Consider the following 23,332-nt stretch of genomic DNA (forward strand, 5'->3'; position numbering starts at 1 on the left):
TAAAGTGCTGAATCCACGTGTTGTTAAGTACCTTTTGTCATCATTGCATAAATGCATAAAGTCAGAGATAGGAACATGAACCTATATAAATCTCATACAAAAGTTTAAAACAATGGATACTTAATAAAACCACCATGTGTAGAATTCATAGTTGCTAAAAATACCCGGTGTAAAATACAGTGATAAAAAGTGTACAAAAATATTTTTTCATTTTTTTGATAAAACACGTGTATCTAAATTATTATATAACAATATTTACAATATTAGAGGAAGGTAAGGAGTTACATTTATCAATGGTAGGTTGACCAACAAGGAACTTGACTGGTCAACTATACAGCTAGTGAATTCGGCACCATCATAAATTACTTGGACTTAGAAGATTTGGCCCACCAGATAACAGGGAACCTGACTATCTAGTGGAAAAGAAACCAAGGTACTGTTTACTAAAGAGCATCTCATAGAAAGTGACGAAGATCCTCAGTAATGTTAAGCCCGTTAGGCCATTTACTGTCGAATTCGAGGATCATTCGTGATTCCAATTGCCTGAGTTTAAGCTCACGGTTGCCTCCACGTCTTAGCTTGGGAATCGAGGCTATCACGTAGTAAGATAGACAATTAATATCTTTACTGTGAGTGCTCAAAAAGTGACGTGCTACTGGGTATGCTGGATCCGAGTGCAAAATTGCTCGTATATGCTGTAGAATTCTGACATGTACAGGTTGTATGGTGCTGCCTACATAATTGAGGCCGCACGTACATGTCAGAACGTATACTGCATATTCTGTTTTGCAAGTATGCTGGCCTTTAATTGGGGTCTCTGTATCACTGAAGGGAGTTGTGTAATGAGTCTTATTTATTCCGAATTTACATGCTCTACAAGTAGAGCATTTCCGGAATCCCTCCTTGACTAGCCAGTTCTGTTTGCACTTGAGTTCAGGACTACTTTGGTCAAGCACTGCGCCCATACTGAGAGCACGTCGAAAAGTAACCATGGGTTTGTTAGGAAGCATATTTCCTAATACGTTGTCCGTTAATACAATAGGCCAATTGTGGTTAATGATCTGTCTTATTTTATTTTGTTGGCTACTGTAATTGGTGATGAACCTGGGACATTCCTGTTTGGTGGTATCTATTGTCTCATCAGGTAAGTTAGTGGTTTCAGAAGATGTGCTTAACAGACTTGCCCGGGTTCTGTCTTTTGATTTAGCTAATGCTTGATTAAACATTTTTTCAGTATAACCTCGGGCTTTCATGCGAATGCGTAAGTCATTAACACTACTCTCAAAATCATTAATACTACTGCAGATTCTTTTCAGCCTAAGTATTTCCCCATAGGGAATACTTTGGATCGTGTGCCTTGGGTGTAAACTAGAGGCATGAAGAGTAGTGTTGCCTGCAGTAGCTTTGCGATGGAGAGTAGTTTGCACTCTATCATGTTCATCAATGTATACAGTAACATCCAAAAATTCTGCTTGTTTGTTACTTATTTTGGATGTAAACTTGAGGTTATATGGGTTATCATTGATGGCATTTATAAACGCACATGCTTCTGTTTCATCACCTTGCCACACTAAGAAGATATCATCAATGTAGCGAAGGTAACGGACAATTTTCTCACGTACCCACACCTGATGCGTGACATTGAGGACCCGCTCCTCCCACCAGCCAACGTGCACGCACGCATAGCTGGGGGAGAAGCAGGCCCCCATAGCCACGCCTCTCAGTTGCTTCCAAATCTCTTTGCCAAATAAAAAATAGTTGTTATACAAACACCACTCTATTAAGCCCAAAATCACTTTGTTGTGTCTATAGAAATCTATTGGCCGTTGGCCTAGAAAGTGAGAAACTGCATTTATACCATCTGTATGTGCAATGCTGGTATATAATTGTTCAACATCCAAAGTTATTAGGAGCATATCATTCTGCCATTCTAAATCCTCTATTTTGGCAAGAAAGTCTCCAGTGTCGCGTACAAAACTAGGTAGTCCGCTTACCCACTTTTGCAGAAAGAAATCCACGTATTGACCAACTCTTTCACCACAGCTGTTAATTGCCGAGATTATTGGCCTCCCGGGTATCGGTGATTGTCCTTTATGCACTTTCGGAATCAAGTACATAGTAGGTAGAGTTGGATGTTCATTGAGCATAAATAAATACTCTTCCTCTGAGATAAGGCCCTCTCTTCGATGTTTCTGTAACAGTTTGTTCAAATTCTCATTAGCCTTAGTGTATTCTTTGTTTGTAGATTTTTTATAACAAACTGGATCCGATAACTGTCTTTGAGCCTCTTGAATATATGCTGCCTTTGGCCAAATAACAAGGTTGCCACCTTTATCTGCCGTTTTAACAACAATGTCCGGATTGTCTTTCAATTTTTTCATTAATGCAGAGTATTGCGCTTGTTTGGCATCAAATTTCTTTCTTTTTTTGTGGATGTTGGTGGTTTTGTGCAGTTCCTTCATTTCAGTAATGACACAATCTTGAAAAACATCAACTGCATCACGGGTCATAATAGGTACAAAATCCGATTTACGCTTAAAAGGAGTAATGCCTGCTCCTGATTTAGCTATATTAATTCTTTCTAATCGGATTTGCGTACTCTCCATTTCACTTTCTCCGGTTACTTCCACATTATCATCATTCATTAAATCATGAATTGCGAGAAGCGCCGGGGCATCCGACACTACAAAAGGTTGATTTGTGTCAGTAATATTTGAATTGGCAGAGCTGTTGGTGCCAATCGGAGTTTTAAGTCGTTGTAGAGCAAAAAATTTCTGAAGTTTTAATTTCCGGATGTAACAGTAAACATCCACCCTGGTGGAAGCATAATTGAATTTTTGTTTTGGACAGTAGTTTAAGCCCAAAGCGAGAAGTTGTTGCTCCGCCTTGGTCAGAACTACATTAGACAGGTTGATAATTGATCTGTCCATTACTGTTTCTTTTTCTTCCATTGCTGATTGTTTTTTTGTGGTTTCTTGGACCCTTTGTTTTCTTCTTCTTCGCCTTTCCCGGCGTTTTTGGTTGCGGCGGATTTTGCTGTTGCTTTTTGGCGTGGCCTCAGTGTGCGCAGTTTTTCTTCCACTAAAAAACCCAGCTCCTCATCAATTTCCAAAACAGGCAGAGGTTGGTTGTTGACACTTAGATCTGTGCTAGATCCACTTGATCCACTGTAGCTGGACAGCGAGTCACTACTGGCGCCACCTGCAGCTTCCTCATGAGTATTGATTTCAGATACTGTATATCACTGAAAAAAACAGAGGTTTCACACCAGTTATAGTTAGCTGGAAATTTTACTGACATAAAACCATTGAAATTCCCACGTTATAGTTAGTTGGACTCACTATAACTTGCGCGCCTGCAATGCACTGCTGATGACGTTACATATTACATCACTCATGACATCGTCAGTGACATCACTCATGACATCACTGATGACACCATCCAGTGAATGTGTGTCTTTCTGAAAAATAAATATGTTTATATATGTATATGTAAAGGTCGATGGAAGAATAAATGTTTTAATAAGTGTGTAAATGGATGTTTTTAAAAAAAAGTTGATTGGTTAACTGGCTTAGTAAATGTATCTTAATGAATACAAATATTAGCGAATACATTTTAAATATTTAAATATATGTATCAGTGTTTCACTTTGTGTATAAGTGGCTGCATGGGTTGGTGAGTAGCTATATGTGTGTGTATAGGGGTTATTAGATTTTTTTTAGTATCAGTATGAGTGTCTGAATGGTTTGGTGGGGGTATTACTTAGCACATAGATGCATCAATGACTGACTCACTGTTTGTATGTGTTTTGAAGACAGCATATGTGCAGGACTGTATGGGTGGATGAGTGTGTATATGTGTGTGTTAGTGAGTGAATGACTGTGTCACTGGTGTCTTTATCAGTAACTACATATGTTTTAATCTAGTATATGTGAGTATTGATGTATATAAGTGAGTATATGTGAGAGTGAGAGATTGTAATAGTTCCTGTTTAATTAAGTATGTGTTTCTATAAGTGGTTGTTTAAGAGAGTAAGTATGTCTAAGTTCCCTTAGAAGTAAGGTGGTAGTGTGTGTATACTTGTATGTGCAAATAAATGGATGTTCAATAGTTTATTTGCATGTGTGAGTATGTGTGTGAGTAACTTTTGGATGACTGTCGGTGTGTAACAGGATGTATAGGTGTATCACTACATATGATGAGTGAGTATATATATGAGTGACTATATAGAACTGTTTGTGAATGAGTGGATGTGTATATAGACGGTGGAATTACTGAATTGGTTGTTGTAACTGATATGGTTATCTCCATTTAAAAAAAAATGTTAATTCTATTTTTGAATATGTGTCTCAAGGGTTACATTACAGTGAAAGGAGGTCTGTCACTCTGTCACAAGGATGGTGTCATCAGTGATGCCATGAGTGATGTCACTGACCATGTCATGAGGGATGTAATATGTGACGTCATCAGCAGTGCATTGCAGGCGCGCAAGTTATAGTGAGTCCAACTAACTATAACGTGGGAATTTCAATGGTTTTATGTCAGTAAAATTTCCAGCTAACTATAACTGGTGTGAAACCTCTGTTTTTTTCAGTGAATTTAATAGGTTTTTTAAATGCTAATTCCTAACTATAACTGGTGTGAAACCTCTGGTCTTTTCAGTGAATTTCATAGGTTTTTTAAATGCTAATTCCTAACTATAACTGGTGTGAAACCTATGTTTTTTTCTGTGAATTTCATAGGTTTTTTAACTGCTAATTTTTAACTTTTTATAGGGCTTCATACCTATAATATATAATCATGTCTTTAAGTGAGAAAGGTATGTTTTTCTAAAAATGAACCCTATATTGTATATTAAGATAATATTTTTGTTTTAAAATAGTATTTTCTTTTTTTTTTATATTTGACTTTGGTACGCTCCCCCGCGAAAAATTCAAGAATTTATTTTTTGGGGGGCCTTTATGTGCCTCCTAAGCCCCCCTCAGAAAACCTAGAGGGTCAAGAAATGTCTACGGTGCCCCCTTCTACCCATTCCGGACATTGTTTGCTCTCCATCTTGTGTCTCGATTGTACCGAAACACAAAATGGAGGACTCCCGTTACGCTGCCGGTACACGTACCGGGGCGCGCACCGGTAAGCGCTCCATAAAAAAAGGTGGGAAAGTAATTTACAGAAAAACTACTGGAGACACTTTCATCAAATGTAGAATAGGCCCTACTGCATAGCAGTCCCTACCATTTGCCCAAATTTGGTGGAATTCCATTGAGACATTTAGGCTACAGGCCTGAATAAATATCCTGAGGTAAATTTTATGGCAAGACCGGAGGCTCCTATTATGCTTTCTTATCTTGCATTTTATTCAATAGCAGCCAAGATAAGTGTAAGAAAATACAGTTCCCAGAGGGCCAGGCAACAACTGGGCCATGAGAATGGGAAAAAACGAGAATATAGTAACCAATCAGCAGTCACATTATAGATAAGAGAACACACTGACTGCGCAGCTTCCTCTTTTCTTGCTGCTCGCAGTCAGATAAGTGTTCCCTTATCCATGCTCGCTATTTAATTAATAATATTTGTTTATTTTGACTTGTTATTTATGCTTATTGTTGCATTGTTCTTTGCCTTGTTTAGCGCTATTGCGCCTCTGAGTTTGCGCTACTCGCGCGCTTCCTGTTGACCGGTTTCTGGTTACCGGCTTCTCTTTTCCCCCCTCCCGCCCTTTCTACTTGGTATTTCCCTGCTCTGCGGCCCTCGCGCTCCTCGCGCTGCCTCTCACCACTTCTGGAGCTGTTCTCCGGTGCTTTGTGTGGCGTTTTTCACCGCCGCTTTCCTCAGCGGTTGCTTCTGCACTCAGGAGCTCCCTTCTCAGCCTGTCTTCCTCCTCGCTGCTGTGTCCTGCAGCCGACCCGCCCCTTTTCACGCCCCCTTTTACACGCCTCCCTCACTTCTTCACAAATGTAACCCTTGCATGCCACATTTATTTATCAGGGAGAATGAGAGTTCTTCTGAGGAAAATCCCTCTCACATGGATAATGGGTCTCTTAAACAGGACCTTCACAAGTTTATTAATAATTCTGTCGAACAGGCAGTTGAAGTCTCCATGAAAAGGATGTCAAAGAACATGGAGAACTCTATGGTCAGCATGTTGTCCAAGATTTTGGCCCAATCTGCGGGGGATAGCAGAAAACGCAAGGTGGATCACTCTGCTTCTGTGCAAAAACCTAAAAAGGCGTCAGCATTGGTTAGCGAGTCCTACTCGCCTATGGACGAGGACAAAGTGCCTCCCAGGCCTCCTACTAAGGAGGAGTTTGTCGGTACAGAGGGCAAGAGAAAACAGAAATCCAAGCACACAGAGTCTCCTACTAAGAAATTAGTAATTTCCACCATCTTGGACACGGATGATGAGATGCCTGATGCTGACGACTTGTGCGATATTTTTGATGTCACTGACCCCCCTCCCCCCAAAATTCCCAAAAGTGATTCCTTCAACTTTGACCCAGTTTATGATTCGGAGGGTCTCCCTATGTTTGACCCGTCCTCCATCCATCATCCCATCTCAACTGAATGGTTTCCATCACATCACGTTGGGGAATACATTTCTGCCCGTCTTCGTCTCCCTCTGGAAGCTTCTGTCCGTTCAAGATTAAAGTCTGAATGTCCCAAACCTGCCCTCCCTGATAAAATCACCCTTGTCCCTTCCATTGACCAACCTCTCCTTACCTTCTTTTCTAAATTTGGTAAAGACCCTCGACGCGGGGTTGATAAAGCATGGTCCACATGTCAAGACAAATTGCTGGACATTGTTGGTCCTTTGGCCCGTATCTTTGACATGGCAGAGTCTGCCCGTCTTGATGGTTCAGATCTTTCAGCTGATGACATCTCCATGTGGGTTCAACGTGCCTTTTGCCTTTTGGGCAATGCCAACGCTGCCATTACCCACGAGAGACGTAAGGGTCTTTTGATCAAGTTGGACCCCAAGCTTGCAAACCTTGCTCCTATGGACCCCGGCTCTAAGGCAAATGGCCTCCTCTTTGGGGATAATTTGGTTCGCGACATCAGTCGCTTTGTCTCTACCTTTGCCTCTCTTGACAAGGCTCAACAATCCATTAAAAAGACTTTCGCCCCTCGGGTTTTTGGACGGGCCGGACGAGGCAGGGGTCGCTCTTCCGGCCGTCCCTACAATCAAGGCTCCAAAGGTTCTTATGACAACTCCCAAGAATACAAGCCTCAGTTTTATTCACAAAGAGGACGTGGTTTCCGCGGCAGAGGGCGCAAAGGTTATCACAACTCCAACTCCAATCAACAAGGTAAGCCTTTCTTCTTTCCCTCCTGTCGGGGGTCGATTAAAACTGTTTCTTCCAAAATGGCAGTCCATAAGTGTAGACCCGTGGGTCCTCAACACAGTTCAAGGCTATCTTATAGAATTTTACTCTCCTCCTGTCCAGACCTCTTTCCCTCCTCCTCTGGTGTTCTCTTCCCACATGGCAAACCTCATCTCAACCGAGATGCAGTCCCTTTTACGGAAACAAGCCATCCAAGTTTTTCCCTACGACTATACAGGCTTTTTAAGCTCCATTTTTCTAGTCCAAAAGAAAAACAAGAAATTACGCACTGTCATAAACCTAAAATGGTTCAACCACTTCGTGGTTTATCGTCATTTCAAAATGGAGACAATCCTTCATCTGAGGGATACCCTTCGGCCGAATGATTGGATGGTCCGTTTAGATCTTCAAGATGCCTATCTTACGGCTCCTATCCACCAGTCTCATTGGAAATTCCTTCAATTCCTGTGGTCAGGAGTGACCTATTGTTTCACCTCTCTTCCCTTTGGTCTCTCTTCTGCACCATGGTGCTTCACAAAACCTCTGAAGCCGGTGGTTGCTTTTCTTCGCTCCCTTGGTATCAGACTCATAATCTACTTAGACGATATTCTTATCCTGAACCTGGACAAACAGGGTCTCCTTGCAGATCTCCAAACCACTCAGTGTCTTCTTCAGGACCTGGGTTTCCTTGTGAACCTCGAGAAATCTTCTCTGGTCCCCTCTCAGAACATGGAATTTCTGGGCTTCCTTGTGGACTCGGTAGCGGCGTCTTTACGCCTTCCCCTTTCCAAAATTTCCAAAATCAAGGCGGAGATCGCCTCTGTGCTTCATCTTTCTGTCATTTCCCTCAGATCTCTGGCCAGGATTGTCGGTCTTCTTTCATCCTCTATTCAGGCGATATTTCCGGGCCCTCTGCACTATCGGGCCCTTCAACGCTTAAAGATCAGGCACCTTCGCCAAGGTCTGGCTTATTCAGACGTCATCGCTCTAGACCAGGAGTCCCGCACAGAACTGCAATGGTGGATAGACCATTTAGATGCGTGGAACGGGCGCACTATCTTCGCCACATCCCCAGATCTTGTTTTAGAATCCAATGCCAGTCTATCGGGTTGGGGCGCCCGCTGTGGTTCAATCTCAACTGGAGGAGCATGGTCAAAAGAGGAGTCCAGACAGCACATAAATTGTTTAGAGATGCTTGCTGGTTCCTTTGCGATCAAAAGTCTTTCCAAAGACAGGATCCGCTGTTCCATACTCTTACGCATGGACAATGTTTCTGCGGTTCGCTACATAAATCATCTTGGCGGCACCAAGTCCAAACCTCTAGCAGATTTAGCAAAAAGCCTATGGGAATATTGCCTAGCTCATCATCTCTCCTTGACTGCGGAGTACCTTCCAGGTGACCTCAATTCTGTGGCAGATTGGCACTCCAGGTTCCTGCGCGACTCCAGCGATTGGAGGCTTTGTCCCTCCGTCTTTCATTCTCTTTCTCTTTTATGGGGTCCCTTTTTCATCGATCTCTTTGCTTCTCGCCTCAATTCACATTTGCCCCAGTTTTTCAGCTGGCGTCCAGACCCCTTAGCTCTAGCCACGGATGCTTTCCTCCAGGCTTGGTCTCGTCAACTCAATTATGCCTTTCCTCCTTTCATAATGATCAACAGAGTGCTGGCGCAAGTCCGCCGTCAGGAAACTTCTCTAGTACTAATAGCTCCCTTCTGACAAGCTCAAATCTGGTTCCCTGTTCTTCTGGAGATGGCGATGGATTTTCCTGTACTTCTGCCATCCTTCGACGATCTTCTTCTCAACCCTCGGGGCGAGCGTCACAGTCTGATCTTGGACAACTCCCTCACTCTGTCGGCTTGGAAAGATTCCGGCCTCCCCCTTCTGACGTCCTCATTTCACAAGAGGCTGCTCACTTTATCAACCAAGCCTGGGCTCCAGGCACTTCCAAAGCCTACAAATCCGCCTGGTCTCTTTGGGCAAGCTGGTGTCTGGAAAGGTCTCTAGATCCCTTTTCAGCCCCTCTAGGTTTTGTTATCAACTTCCTGGCTTCTCAAGCCAACGCTGGGAAAGCCTTTCGCACTGTAAACCTCTATCGTTCGGCTATTTCCCTCAATCACTCACAAATTGACGGGAAACCTGAAGGCGATCATCCTCTGATTTGTCGCCTCCTCAAAGGTGTTCGTTGTGCAAAACCACCGTTGGCTAAGTATACTTCTTTATGGGACGTTTCTGTTGTACTTAAACTGTTTTTGAATTGGCCTTGTAATTCTGCTTTGTCTCTCAAAATGTTATCGGACAAACTTACTATGTTACTTTGCTTAGTGTCTATCAAAAGAGTTTCTGATGTTAGAGCCTTGGATATCTCTTCTCGTCAATTTTCCCCTACAGGAGTGCTGTTCTAGATTCACAGGCGCACGAAGACTAATTTAGATTCTGTTTTTTATCCCAATTTTCCCGATCAACCCCAACTTTGTGTGGGTCAATGTTTGAAAATGTATGAACAAAAGACCGCTGATCTCAGAACGCCCTCTTGTTCCCAACTCCTCATTTCCTTTCGTAAACCCCACCTCCCGGTTTCCTCCCCTACCCTTGCCAGGTGGGTTCGCTGGGTTATGTCCCTTGCCGGTATTGATGTCTCTGTTTTCGGAGCACACTCGGCTAGAGTAGCCATGGCTTCTAAGGCCTTTTGGGCTGGCTCCCGTTTAGAGGACATACTGAGATCAGCAGATTGGTCCAATGACAGTATTTTCCGCATGTTTTACTGCAAGCCTATTCATTCTGTTGCTTCTGATGTTATTGATTTGCTTTGAACAAGCATAATAGGAGCCTCCGGTCTTGCCATAAAATGTAGATTTTCCTAGTTATTATGACGGAAAGTCTTAATTTTATTAAAGACACGGAGGCGAATATTATCCCGCCGCTACACTATTAACATGTGTTCTCCCTCCCAACAGCGAATCCGGCATTGCCGCCTGCCTCATCATAGAAGATCTACTCTCCAACGGCTTTGTTCATCTCCTGCTTGGATTCCCCCTGTGGTCCTTCCAGCTCCTTCTTCGGATCCTTTCGTTGGACTTTGGCTCTGGATCCCAGTGATTAAGGATTTCTGCTCCTGGACTTTGGCGTTCCTTCTGGTTATGGCTATTTTCCCTTTATTTTCTATTGTTATCTGACTGGCTCTCAGCGAAAATAGGAAGCTGCGCAGTCAGTGTGTTCTCTTATCTATAATGTGACTGCTGATTGGTTACTATATTCTTGTTTTTTCCCATTCCCATGGCCCAGTTGTTACCTGGCCCTCTGGGAACTGTAGTTTCTTACACTTATCTTGGCTGCTATTGAATAAAATGCCAGATAAGAAAGCATAATACTCGCCTCCGTGTCTTTAACAAAATTAAGACTTTCCGTCATAATAACTAGGAAAATCTACATTACATGACCAAAACACATATGAAGTATGAGAATTTTCAACCAATTAAAAAGTTTCTTTCATTTTCTACGATTATTTCCTGACATTTGATTGGTTATGTACATGACTAAATAAAAAAAAAGAGAAGGAAACACAGCCATTTTGACTACTGCTTCCTGAAGTACATTTGAAAAGAAATAACACTGACAACTTCAACTGCTTTCTCAAAGGTAAGTTGTTATTTTGGAAAGTGAAGTATGTTGTGCACTTTAAGTTAATTTGACAAAAAAAATTCTGTTAGTTATATTCTATCCCTCTGTAATAGTTATAGATTGAAATAGGCTACTCTGTTATAGTTATGGATTGAGTTAGGCTTCCCTTGTATTATTATAAATTTACTTAGGCTTCATCACATACTCTTTGTTATATTTCAAATTCCAGCCTGATACCATACACTGCCCAAAGATAACTTCACTGTTAAAAAATCCAAACTACATGTCTGAACTTAAACCCAACAGTGCCCTATCTCTACTGATATAATTATTTTTTATGCAATTTACAGCAACAAAATGGAAGGAGAAAAGAATATATCTTTTGAAATTGTTTTGAACAACAACCAGGATGGAAAAAAAATGCTGAAAATGATAACATTGACTTTATGGATGAGTCTCTGGACCTTGAATTACTTGAATGTGTGCAATCAATGGAAACACAGAATGTAAATGAAGAGATTCCAGACAACATTTTATTAGAAGTTTTATTAAATTATGAAAAAGAATCAGAAGAATAAATTTATATTTAATAATCAAAAAAAATTCGAGCCATTATTCATTTTTATATGTGATTCATCAAGTAGATCAAAAATGTTTAAAATATAAAGTGAGACTTATAATATACTGTGCAACTTTATTGTGTTACATAGACAGTTTGCTCATTGTTACTTTCTTTCTCCCACTATATTATCTCCAATGTGTATTTAACATCTCTTTATCATCTCCTGCCTCAATGTTGTTTCAGCTTTCCTGACAGACTATGTTATGAATTCCATATACCACAATAACTTCTGTAACAACATGCAAGATATCTACAAAGGAAACTATGTATATTAAATTATAGACTCTGCATTGATACCTACATGTTGGTACTTAAATTAAAAAAAACAACAAAAAGAACAATTAATAAACATACAATTTTTTAAAGTGATTCTTTTTTCCCATAGTACGCTCCCCGGTGCGCTACCCGGTGCGCGTACCGGGCGCTCCCCCCACGAAAATCGGAAAAAAAAAAAAATTTGAGACCCCGCGGGCCCTTTAATAGCCCCCATATCAAACGTAGGGGGTCAGGGGGGGTCTACTCTGCCCCCTTATGGTCAATTCCCCCCTTTGTTTTTGCCACCTCTTGTGTCTCGATTTTACTGAGACACAAGATGGCGGCCGCTCCGGACTGTTTAGAATGTTTACAGACACCCGAGAGCCAATCAGCTTTCTGCGCGCAAGTCGCGTGGCGCGCCCGGTGCGCTCCCCGGTGCGCGTACCGGAGCGCGCCTATAGATATATATATTTTTTTTAACTTAAATTACTCGAAATCCACTGGGGCACATATCTTGAGACATAGCAAAGGCACATCGGGCTACCAGTCCCTACAATTTTGCAAAGTTTGGTGTAAATCCATTCAGCCGTTCGGGCTAAAAGTGAAATCGACCGCCCTATGGAAATTAACATGGGGAAAACACGTTTTGGGACCCCCCTTTTACCTCGGCCCCTGCTTGACGAATCCCCCCAAACTTTCAGGGAAGGACCGGTGCTTGAAGAGGCCATTTTGAGGAAATTTTCAAGCAGACTCGTCAACCGGTGCCAAAGTTATTCCAAATAGAATTTTGAGATTTAACATTGAAAAAAATCCTAACTATAACTACCTACTGGCGACTGCCAGTAGGTTTTATATATATATATATATATATATATATATATATATATATATATATATATATATATATATTACCTACTGGCGATAGCCAGTAGGTATATATAGTTAGGATTTTTTCTCTATGGAACTTTTGAAAATTCTATGTCTAATAACTTTGGCGTTTGTGGACGGAATCGGCTGAAATTATTAGGAAAATGGCACATTTTGTTTCTGAGCAGCCCTTGAAAATTTGGGGGGGTTTTGTCAAGGGGGGGCCAAGAAAAAAGGGGGGTCCCAAAACGCGTTTTTCCCATGTTAATTTCCATAGGGCCTTTGGCCTCACTTTTAGCTCGAACGGCTGAATGGATTTGCACGAAACTTGGCAAAATTGTAGGGACTGTTAGCCCGATGTGCCTTTGCTAGGTCTCAATATATGTGCTCCAGTGGATTTTGAGAAATTAACGTTCAAAACAAGATATATATCTGTAACAGCGCTCCGGGCTGCGCTCCGGTCCGCTTACTTTTCGCGAAACGGAACTTTGCGATGCGAAGCTGATTGGCTCCCCGGTGTCTGTCAACATTCTAAACAGTCCGGAGCGGCCGCCATCTTATCTCTCGGTAGGATCGAGAGAGAAGAAGAGGTGAAAAACGAAGGGGGAATTTAATGAAAGGGGGCAAGGTATACCCCTCTTGACCCCCTAGGAATGTTGTTGGGGTTATTAAAGGGTCCCGTGGGGAAAATAAAAAAAAAATTATTTTTCACGGTAGAAGCGCTTCACGGGCCGCGAACTGGGCCGCAAACTGGTAGCGAAACGGGAATTCGCCATTTTGTGCTTCGTTTTAATTAAATTACTAGGTATAAGGGGGTGCGGGAGACGTATCCTAATCCCTTATGTTTTCTGAGGGTGGCTGAGGAGGCTCATATATGTTGATACATGTCTTCCAGCGGCTGTGCGTGAGCTTTTTTTTTTTTTGCTGCGTGACGTCTGTTAACGTTCGATTCGATGGAAATCAGGAAGTGTTGACCGCCAATTTGTCAGTGCGATAAAATATTTTGTTATAAATGAATCCTTATTGATAAACATTGTGTGCGCCATCTTGCCTTTTTTCCAATGCCACAATTTTGTCGTGCACGGCAGCCATTTTAGATGCCAGGCCGGTCCCAGGCTATCACCTAGGCCTGCGGATGTAGTTTATGGCCCCAGCTGTAGAGAATCCAGATATGCCAACCCTCCAGATTCAGGCGTGAGACTACTGATTTCAGTGCTAGTCTCCCGCCTCCCGATTTCTGCAAGCAAAAACCCGGGGGCATATTACCAACAACTAGCGATAATTTTTGTCTCTAACTTGTTTAGAGACAAAAATTATCGCCGCACATCGGCGATTTTTATCGCAGATAAACCTTGCTATTAGCAAGGTTTATCGCAAATGCGATAAAAAACGGCCGCAATGCATGAATATCGCTGAAAAGTCAGCGATATTCATGCATTATCGAGCAAATGCTCTTAGCCATGTTATCCACCTCCCATTGGATAACATGGCTAAGAACTGCTCAGGGCAGGTGTTAGCTTTTTGAGATATTCGCGCTTAGCGCGAATATCTCCAAAAGTTGGTAATAGGAGATAGCGATGTTAGGGACTGTTTCCAGTCGCTAACATCTTGGCACGCCCACTTTGCATGTCATTAGTGATAAATATCACTGACATGCAAAGCGGGGCCCAAGATGGTCGCTATCTCCTTTTAGCTGTCACTAACTGGTGTTAGCGACAGCTTGGTAATAGGGAGATAATTTTATCTCCGCTTTCTTGGCTTTTAAAGCCAAAAAAGCGGAGATAAACCCCCTTGATAATATGCCCCACGATTCCTCGGGGGTTTCAGCTGACAAGGCTTGTGTTACGTGGTAATTCTTCCAGGAAACGTCAGAGGGTCGATGCAGGCGTTCTAGAAGGGGTGATAAACCATTTAAGCCTCATGAACAAGCGCATGGTCTTTTAAAGATCTGTGAAGTACTCGGGGCGGCGGTGTGTGTGTGTCCTCTTTCAGGAGCGGGCGGGGGGGGGGGGCACTGCCAGCAACTTGCCAGGCCAGGCAGTGTTCAACACTTGCATCACCCTTTCTCTGCCTGCTATTGCGCTCCATGCTTCGGAAAGGTAAGAAAAAGAACGTGCATTTGAGTTTGAAATGTCCGATCCTGTAGCAGTACACTTGCAAAGCCCACACATGACAATAACCCGATTTAAGGCCCCATTCACCCGATTTTTTAAAAATATATAGCACTCCAACAAAGTAGGATTATAAAACTTTATTAACTTTTAAATATAACGAACAGAACAAAAACTGTAACAAACATTTAAACATTTTTGACAAAAAAAAGCAACAATGGTCAGAAGCTGTCTTTTGTGCGAATAGTCCCAAGGCAGCACAACGTGCTGAGTTCTGGACGGCACCCAGGTGATGTCACCTGGGTGCCGCACTGGTTTTTGGGATCCTACAATGCAGCTCAGAAAAACAGCGTGGGGCGTCCCGGGTGGTGCGGGGGGAGGCCTCGTCAGTAGCGGTCTGTTGTGCGAATAGTCCCAAGGCAGCAGAACGCGCTGAGATGTGGATGGCACCCAGGTGATGTCCAGTAAACTGCCGCACTGGTTTTGGTATCCTACAATGCTGCTCCGAAAATTGGCGTGGGGCGGCCCGGGGGGGGGGCGTGGGGGAGGCGGCGTGAACGGGCCTCCCCCAGGTGGCGGCCATCCAGCTGAGTTGCGCCCGCTCTTGCGGCTACAGCGTCTCGCTCACCATGTAGTTGGGTTGCTCCCACTCTTGCAGTGCAGCGATAGGCGGCTGCCACAGGACTCTTAAAATGGCGGCCGGCTCTTTGATTTTGGGCCTAGTCCACTAAAATGGCCCTGGGACACCTTGGAACTCGGACGCTTGCCTGCTAGGGCTTCGGCTCCATTCTCGAAAGCGTCCCCTCAGCCGTGAAGATTCTACAAAAGTCTTGGGGGCCCTCGACTCCTGCAGGCTTCCGGTGGGGAGCGGCTGCCATGATTGCTCGCGGAATGACCACGACGGAGCCACGAGATGGTGGTGCTCTCATGGTGACGCCAGCTTCAGTCTGAATCATCCAGAAACAAGGTGGGGCTTTCATCGTTTGGGAAAAAAAAATGTTCTAAACCAATGAAAAGTGTTATTTTTAGGTCATATGACCAAGCCTTCCATCTTTAGGAAACCAAAAGTAAAATGAACCAATGAAAAGTTTTATAAACAAGTCACATGACCTGTTATGCGGCATAGGGCTACAAAAAGCGTAGAAAATCCGTTGGCACGTGAGGCGGCGTCAGTAGCGGACCGGTGTGCGAATAGGCCGAAGGCAGCACAACGCGCCGAGATCCGGATGGCACCGAGTTAGTGTCCAGCAAGTTGCTGCACTGGTGTGGCTAGCCTACAATGCTGTGCCGAAAGACGGCGTGTCCAGCTGAGTTCCGGTCACTCTTGCGGTACAGTGACTCGAACGCGCCGAGATCCGGATGGCACCGAGGTGGTGTCCAGCAAGTTGCCGCACTGGTGTGGCCATCCTACAATGCTGCGCCGAAAGTCGGCGTGGGGTGCCCCTTGTCTTATGAGGTGATGTCAGTAGTGGACCGATGTGTGAATAGGTCGGAACCAGCAGAAGGCGCCCTGCACTGTTGAGCCTTTTTCAATGCCTGTTTTTTGTTGTTTCCCCTCCATCAAAAACAAAAAAAAAATATAAAACTGTGCAAAAATACAAAAAAATAAAAAAATGTTTTGAAAAGCAGTGCTTGTAAGACTGTCTGAAGCTTATTTGCACCTGCTGCAGCTTCACTATTGCCCTGGTGTGGCCAAAGATCGCCCATGACATAGGCGGCCGGCTCCCGAGGTCCGGCTGAACTTTTTTCCTTTTCCTTTCTGCTTCTTGTCCCACAATCCGTTTCACCTGAAGACACGACCAGGTTCCTGAATGTGTGCAGGGGGACGCTATTGATTGAATGAAAATGGCGGCTTGACACAAAGCTGACTCAAGCGTTGCTGTTGATGCTATACAGACAAAAATTGGTTTTCAGTTTGTACATTCTTCAGGATTTTTTTTTCCATCCAAGGCTGATTGAGAGTTTGTAGAAAAATGGCTTCAGATTTTCCACATATTACTCTTCAACATTCTTCCTAAATGTAACAATGTGAGACTCACTAGGAGAACGGCTGTTTATCTTTCCTTTCAAAATGCTGCCAACAATATTTTCTGAATGGAAGACATCATCTTGTAGCATAAAGGGCCGAAAGGGGTTCTGGTCTGGCCGATTGTTGGTGGAGACATTTTGACTATATCTTGGACCTGCCCGGCCTCACCCAAAATGGCGCCGGTATAAATGGGACTCGTAACTCCTTGTTGTGTACTGGTTGAACAACCTTGATATCACGAGATATGAATGCAGTTTTGATGCTCATGGCGGGCGGGGACGAGAATTGATTGAATATTTCTACATCCCTATTGATATTAAGTTCTGATGTGTTATTTATTACTGTACTATTGAAAGTTCGAATTAACGTCACCCATGGTACTTGCACGCAAATGTATATCTAGATAACTTTTTTGTAAGTGGCCCTGTCGTATTTTAATTACAAAATGTACGTCCACCGATTCCGCAACTGTTAGACATCTTAGTTCTTGCAACCTAATGGCTCGCTCGTTACGTTCCTCTATAATGTAAATGTCTCCTCATCATATACGATTTCAGTTTGCTCCGTGGCCGGCCCACGTGGTTATAGGCCCGTATTTGTATACTGACATTTTCACAATAAAGTTTTTTAAAACAAAACATGGTAGTAGTATTTACATTGGTGAAGTTTTTACTTTTAGTCACTGTTTTCGAATCAGTAAAAAGCAAGTGAAATAAAGCAGTCCAATTACATGACGGATAAAAGGTATAATATGTAGGAACGCAGTAAAGATAAATGGTCAAGGGCAGTTGTGTTTTCCACTCCTGCAACATAAAGTGATCGATAAGAATCTGATAATCAGGCGTATCGGCGACTAAGACAGCAGGCCGAGTCTCTTTTACTCAACGGCTCCGTCATGGAACGAAGAAACGCCCTTTTTCTCGAAAAAGGAATATATTTTACTTGCAGGACAGTTGTAAATTTTCCGGGAAAGTACATTAGCCTGGAATATTATAACATATATGTTTAAAAAAAAATAATGTTCGAAACCAATAAAAAGCGTAATTTTTAGGTCATATGACCAAGCTTTTCCTCATTAAAATAACAAAAGTAAAATGAACCAATGAAAAGTTTTATTAACAAGTCACATGAACTGTTATGCTTACGTTACGCGCTGCGCGCCGCGCCCCGGATCACTTCCGGGTGCGCTAACGCGGCGTGTCATATAACGCATTACGCGACAACGTAGGTCAAGAATATAGTCAAAATGTCTCCACCAACCAGCGTTCGGAACACAACCCCTTTCAGCAGTCCAAAAAGTTCTGTTAAATGACAATAGAGGGGACAGGCAACAAGAACCATCAGTCAAAGAGGGGAGGGCAAGTTCTTCTCTACCGGGTCATGTTGGGGCGCTACCGGAACTGATCGAATTGGTAGTCTACAGTGTTTCTGGATGTTTCAGACTAAAGCTGGCGTCAGCATGAGAGCACTACCATCTCGTAGCTCCGTCGTGGCCATTCCACGAGCAGACATGGCAGCCGCTCCCCACCAGAAGCCTGCGGGAGTCGGGGGCCCCCAAGACTTTTGTAGAATCTTCACGGCTGAGGGGACGCTTTCGAGAATGGGACCCAAGCCCTATCAGGGAAGCGTCCGAGTTCCAAGGTGTCCCAGGGCCATTTTAGTGGACCAGGCCCAAAACCGAAGAGCCGGCCGCCATTTTGAGAGTCCTGTGGCAGTCGCCTATCGCTGCACCACAAGAGCGGGAGCAACTCAACTACATGGTGAGCGAGACGCTGTAGTCGCAAGAGCGGGCGGTAAACAGCTGAATGGCGGAAGAGGCACAGTGTAGCAAAAGCGGTCGGAATGGCAACTAAAACGGTAAAGGGGCGCCCCACTACAGCGTGTCTTCAGGTCAAACGGATTGTGGGGCAAAGTCCAGAATAGAAGAGTCATCAAAAGGCAAAAAGTTCCGCCGGACCCCGGGAGCCGGCCGCCTATGTCGGGGGCGATCTCAGGCTACACCAGTGCTATAAGACTTGGGGAGGGGGTCGGAGCGAAGCGTCTTCTCCGAGTCCGTGCCATCACACCGCCCCTCGGGGGCCTCCGTCAAACGGTTTAGGGAGGTACCATATAACATTGTTTTCAAATGCAGTCAGGTCCACAAACGACCCTCACTTACTTTGAGAATAGTGAAGCTGCAGTAGGTGGAAATAAGCTTCAGACAGTCTTACAAGCACTGCTTTTCTAAACATTTTTTGATTTTTTTGTATTTTTGCACAGTTTTATATTTTTTTTGTTTTTGATGGAGGGGAAACAACAAAAAACAGGCATTGAAAAAGGCTCAAACTCAGAACTCTGAACTTTGGCACCCAACATCCAGGACTTGCCATCCAGATCTTGGCGCCTTGTGCTGCTTCTGACCTATTCACACATCGGTCCACTACTGACATCATCTCATAAACCAACGTAATGTAAATAGTTATTTAATAAAATGTTTTACCCTGTTACTTTGCTGGTGTGTTGTCTATATTTTTAATATTTGCATAGGGTTTGTCGTTATTTTGGGCGGGGTGGGTGACGGAGCCGAGCTGTCTTGCAGCCCTCATGGTTTGGAGCTCAGTTCATCTCACTATTTTCGTATTTCTCATGAAGGGTTGTTCCTAATGTTTCTATTTTAGCAAGGTCAAAAAGAGATCCAATTAGTGGCCTACTGATTTTGCTCGATTACTTTTATTTTTTTACACGATTTTTCACGATTTTTCACTATCTGCAAAGACTAAACAGAGTATTGCGACTTTGTGCTTGTTTGTAAATAGAGAATGAAGCAAAGAGAATCAATTGTAAAACAGTAAATGCTTGGATAACAATCAATCAAATGGAGAGACAAGCAGGCACGACGGATTACAACGGGGGTAAAGGCCTGCGTTAACTACTCTTCACTATCTGCAAAGAGAGAGTACTACCAAGAGAAAAGAGGGGAGGGGGGCAGCGTTCAAAGCACATCAGCGTGCATAAACACGAAAAAGTTTTTACCTATCACGTACTTGACATTTTACAGCTTTTGATATTTGCTATTAAAAAACCAATGAAATTCACTGAAAAAACCATAGGTTATAGGCCATATATAGTTAGGAATTTGCATTTACAAAACCTTGAAAATTCACTGAAAAAAACATTGGTTATAGACCATATATAGTTAGGGATTAGCCTTTTCAAAACCTTATTTTACTCACACAAAACCATTGAAATTTCATATATAGTTAGTTCCACTAACTATATATCGCGCACCCGCAATCCACTGCTGATGATGTCACATATTACATCATTCATGACATGGTTAGTGACATCACTGATGACATCACTGATGACATCTCAAATGACATCACTGATGACATCTCAAATGACATCACTGATGACATCTCAAATGACATCACTGATAAAATCACTGATAACATCTCATTTGACATGACTGATCACATCACTGATGATATCATTCATGTGATAATACCATGAACCTCTTCAGACTCTAATATAACCTTAGATACAATCAGTGTAAACAGACAGTCACAGACTGTCACTCATCCATGGAGTTACTCACACACCTAGTCAGTTATGCAAAAAATCTATCACACCTCCATTTTCTCAACTATACAGTTATACACACCTTACTTATTCAAACATATACTAACACATATTTACTTTACTCTCTTATACAATCCCTGATACATGTTCACAATGATCCATACAGCCACTCACACATTCACTGGCTCTTATGCACAGTTATTTATATATGTCAACTCTCACATGTACTGTGTTTTACATATGTACTTACTTTGACATGTAGCACTGAGATATCCATTCACTCACTAATACACTCATGCACAGTCAACCGCCCATACAGCTGTTTCCACATGCACTTTTGAACCAATACATATAGTGAATCAACTACTCACACATCTATGTACAGAGTCACACACCTCCCAGCCACCCATACACACACACTCAGTTTCCCATACAAATACTTGGACAACCAATGAATAACCCATACAGTTACTCATATAGCTACTGATCAACATATGCAGCAGTTTGTAGAACAACAGATATAATGATGCACAAATTAAAACAGTTTAGTCACTAACCCATGCACTCAGTGAGACACATTTAATCTCTCACTCATACAGTCAGTCATGCACGTACTAAATCCTTCATCCAGACACTTATACATCCACTCATTCTTCAATATGTAAGACATATTTTAACTTTACAGAAACATACAGTCACTGGATGTTGTCATCAGTGATGTCATCAGTGATGTCATTTGAGATGTCATCAGTGATGTCATCAGTGATGTCACTAACCATGTCATGAATGATGTAATATGTGACATCATCAGCAGTGGATTGCGGGTGCGCGATATATAGTTAGTGGAACTAACTATATATGAAATTTCAATGGTTTTGTGTGAGTAAAATAAGGTTTTGAAAAGGCTAATCCCTAACTATATATGGTCTATAACCAATGTTTTTTTCAGTGAATATATATATATATATATATATATATATATATATATATATATATATATATATATATATATATATATATATATATATTACCTACTGGCGGTCGCCAGTAGGTATATATAGTTAGGATTTTTTCCCTATGGGATTTTTGAAAATTCTATGCCTAATAACTTTGGCGTTTGTGGACGGAATTGGCTGAAATTTTCAGGAAAATGGCACATTGTGTTTCTGAGCAGCTCCTGGAAATTTGGGGGGGGGTCGTCAAGGGGGGGCCGAGAAAAAAGGGGGGTCCCAAAACGCGTTTTTCCCATGTTAATTTCCATAGGGCGGTTGGACTCACTTTTAGCCCGAACGGCTGAATGGATTTTCACGAAACTTGGCAAAATTGTAGGGACTGTTAGCCCGATGTGCCTTTGCTAGGTCTCAATATATGTGCTTCAGTGGATTTTGAGAAATTAACGTTTAAATCAAGATATATATCTGTAACAGCGCTCCGGGCAGCGATCCGGTTAGCGAACTTTTCGCGTATCGGAACTTTGTGAAGCGAAGCTGATTGGCTCTTCGGTGTCTGTCAACATTCTAAACAGTCCGGAGCGGCCGCCATCTTGTCTCTCGGTAGGATCGAGAGACAAGAGGAGGCCAAAACAAAGGGGGAAATTACCATAAGGGGGCATAGTAGATCCTCGTTGACCCCCTAAGTTTTATGTGGAGGTTTTAAAAGGGCCTAGGAGGGTCCAAAAAAAAAAATATATATTTTTTTTTTTGCGTGGTAAGCGCCAAGTTCGCGAACCGGAAAGCGTTCTGGGCAGCGTACTTTAAGGATAAAAGAATGATAGACTTTTCTAATACTGTATGTTAATTATTTGTTGTTTTTGTTCGTTTTTTTATTTATTTATTTATTTTGATTTAAAAAAAAATTATTTATTATTTTCATAGTTCATTAAAACTTCCAGCATTATATCATCTGGTATCTCGTCAAACATGGATGTTTCTGTCTCTTGTAAGGTTTGAATAAATTGTTCATCAAAAGATTCATCCATAAAATCTTCATCCACATTTTCTTCAGTTAGAATGTCTTCGGATGTAATGTCGAAGGAAACATTAGTTTTTTCTTGCTCCCCTTCCATTTTTTTGCTGTAAATTGCATAAAAAAATAATTATATTAGAAGAGTTAGGGCACTGTTGGGTTTAAGTTCAGACATGTAGTTCTGTTTTTTTAACAGTGAAGTTAAAGTAAGTAAATTCATAATTATAGCAATAAATGTAACAGAGGAGGTTATCTGTATCTATAACTATAGCAGGGGGACAGTAAATAATTATCAATAAACGTTTTTACAAATTAATTTAAAGTGCCACTTACAAATTATCAAATAACTTTACAGGGAGGTGAAAAGGCTCTTGAAATGTAGTTCAGGAAGTAGCAGTGAAAATGGCTGTGTTTCCTTCTCTTCCTTTATATATATTCAGGTATATAACCAATCAAATGTCAGGTAATAAAAATTGTAAATGAAAGTAAAGTTTTCATTGGTTGTCAATTCCAATATTTTGTTTTGTGAAGTAATTTACCTCAGGGTATTTAGATAGGTCTACAGGCTAAATGGCTAAATGAAATTTCAATCAAATTTGTGAGAATGAAAGGGATTGTTATGTAGTATGAGCTAATCTATATTTGGTGAGAGTGTCTCTAGTCGTTTTTCTGCTAATTACTTTCCCACCTTTTTTTAGGACCGCTTTCTGGAAAGCGGCCCGGTTAGCGAACCTTAAGCGTCACGGGAGTCCACCATTTTGTGTTTCGGTCGCATTAAGATACAAGATGGAGGGCAAATAATGTTCAGAATGTGTAGAAGGGGGCACGGTAGACTTATCTTGACCCCCTAGGTTTTCTGAGGGTGGCTGAGGAGGCTTAAATGTGCGGAAGAAAACCATTTTTTAAAAAAATTCCGCGAGGTTAGCTTTCGGTTAGCGAACCGGGGAGCATATTTTGTGGAAAATTAGTGAAAAAAGTTAGA

This window comes from Lissotriton vulgaris, chromosome 6 (genome assembly GCF_964263255.1).
Source record: "Lissotriton vulgaris chromosome 6, aLisVul1.2, whole genome shotgun sequence".
NCBI lineage: Eukaryota > Metazoa > Chordata > Amphibia > Caudata > Salamandridae > Lissotriton > Lissotriton vulgaris.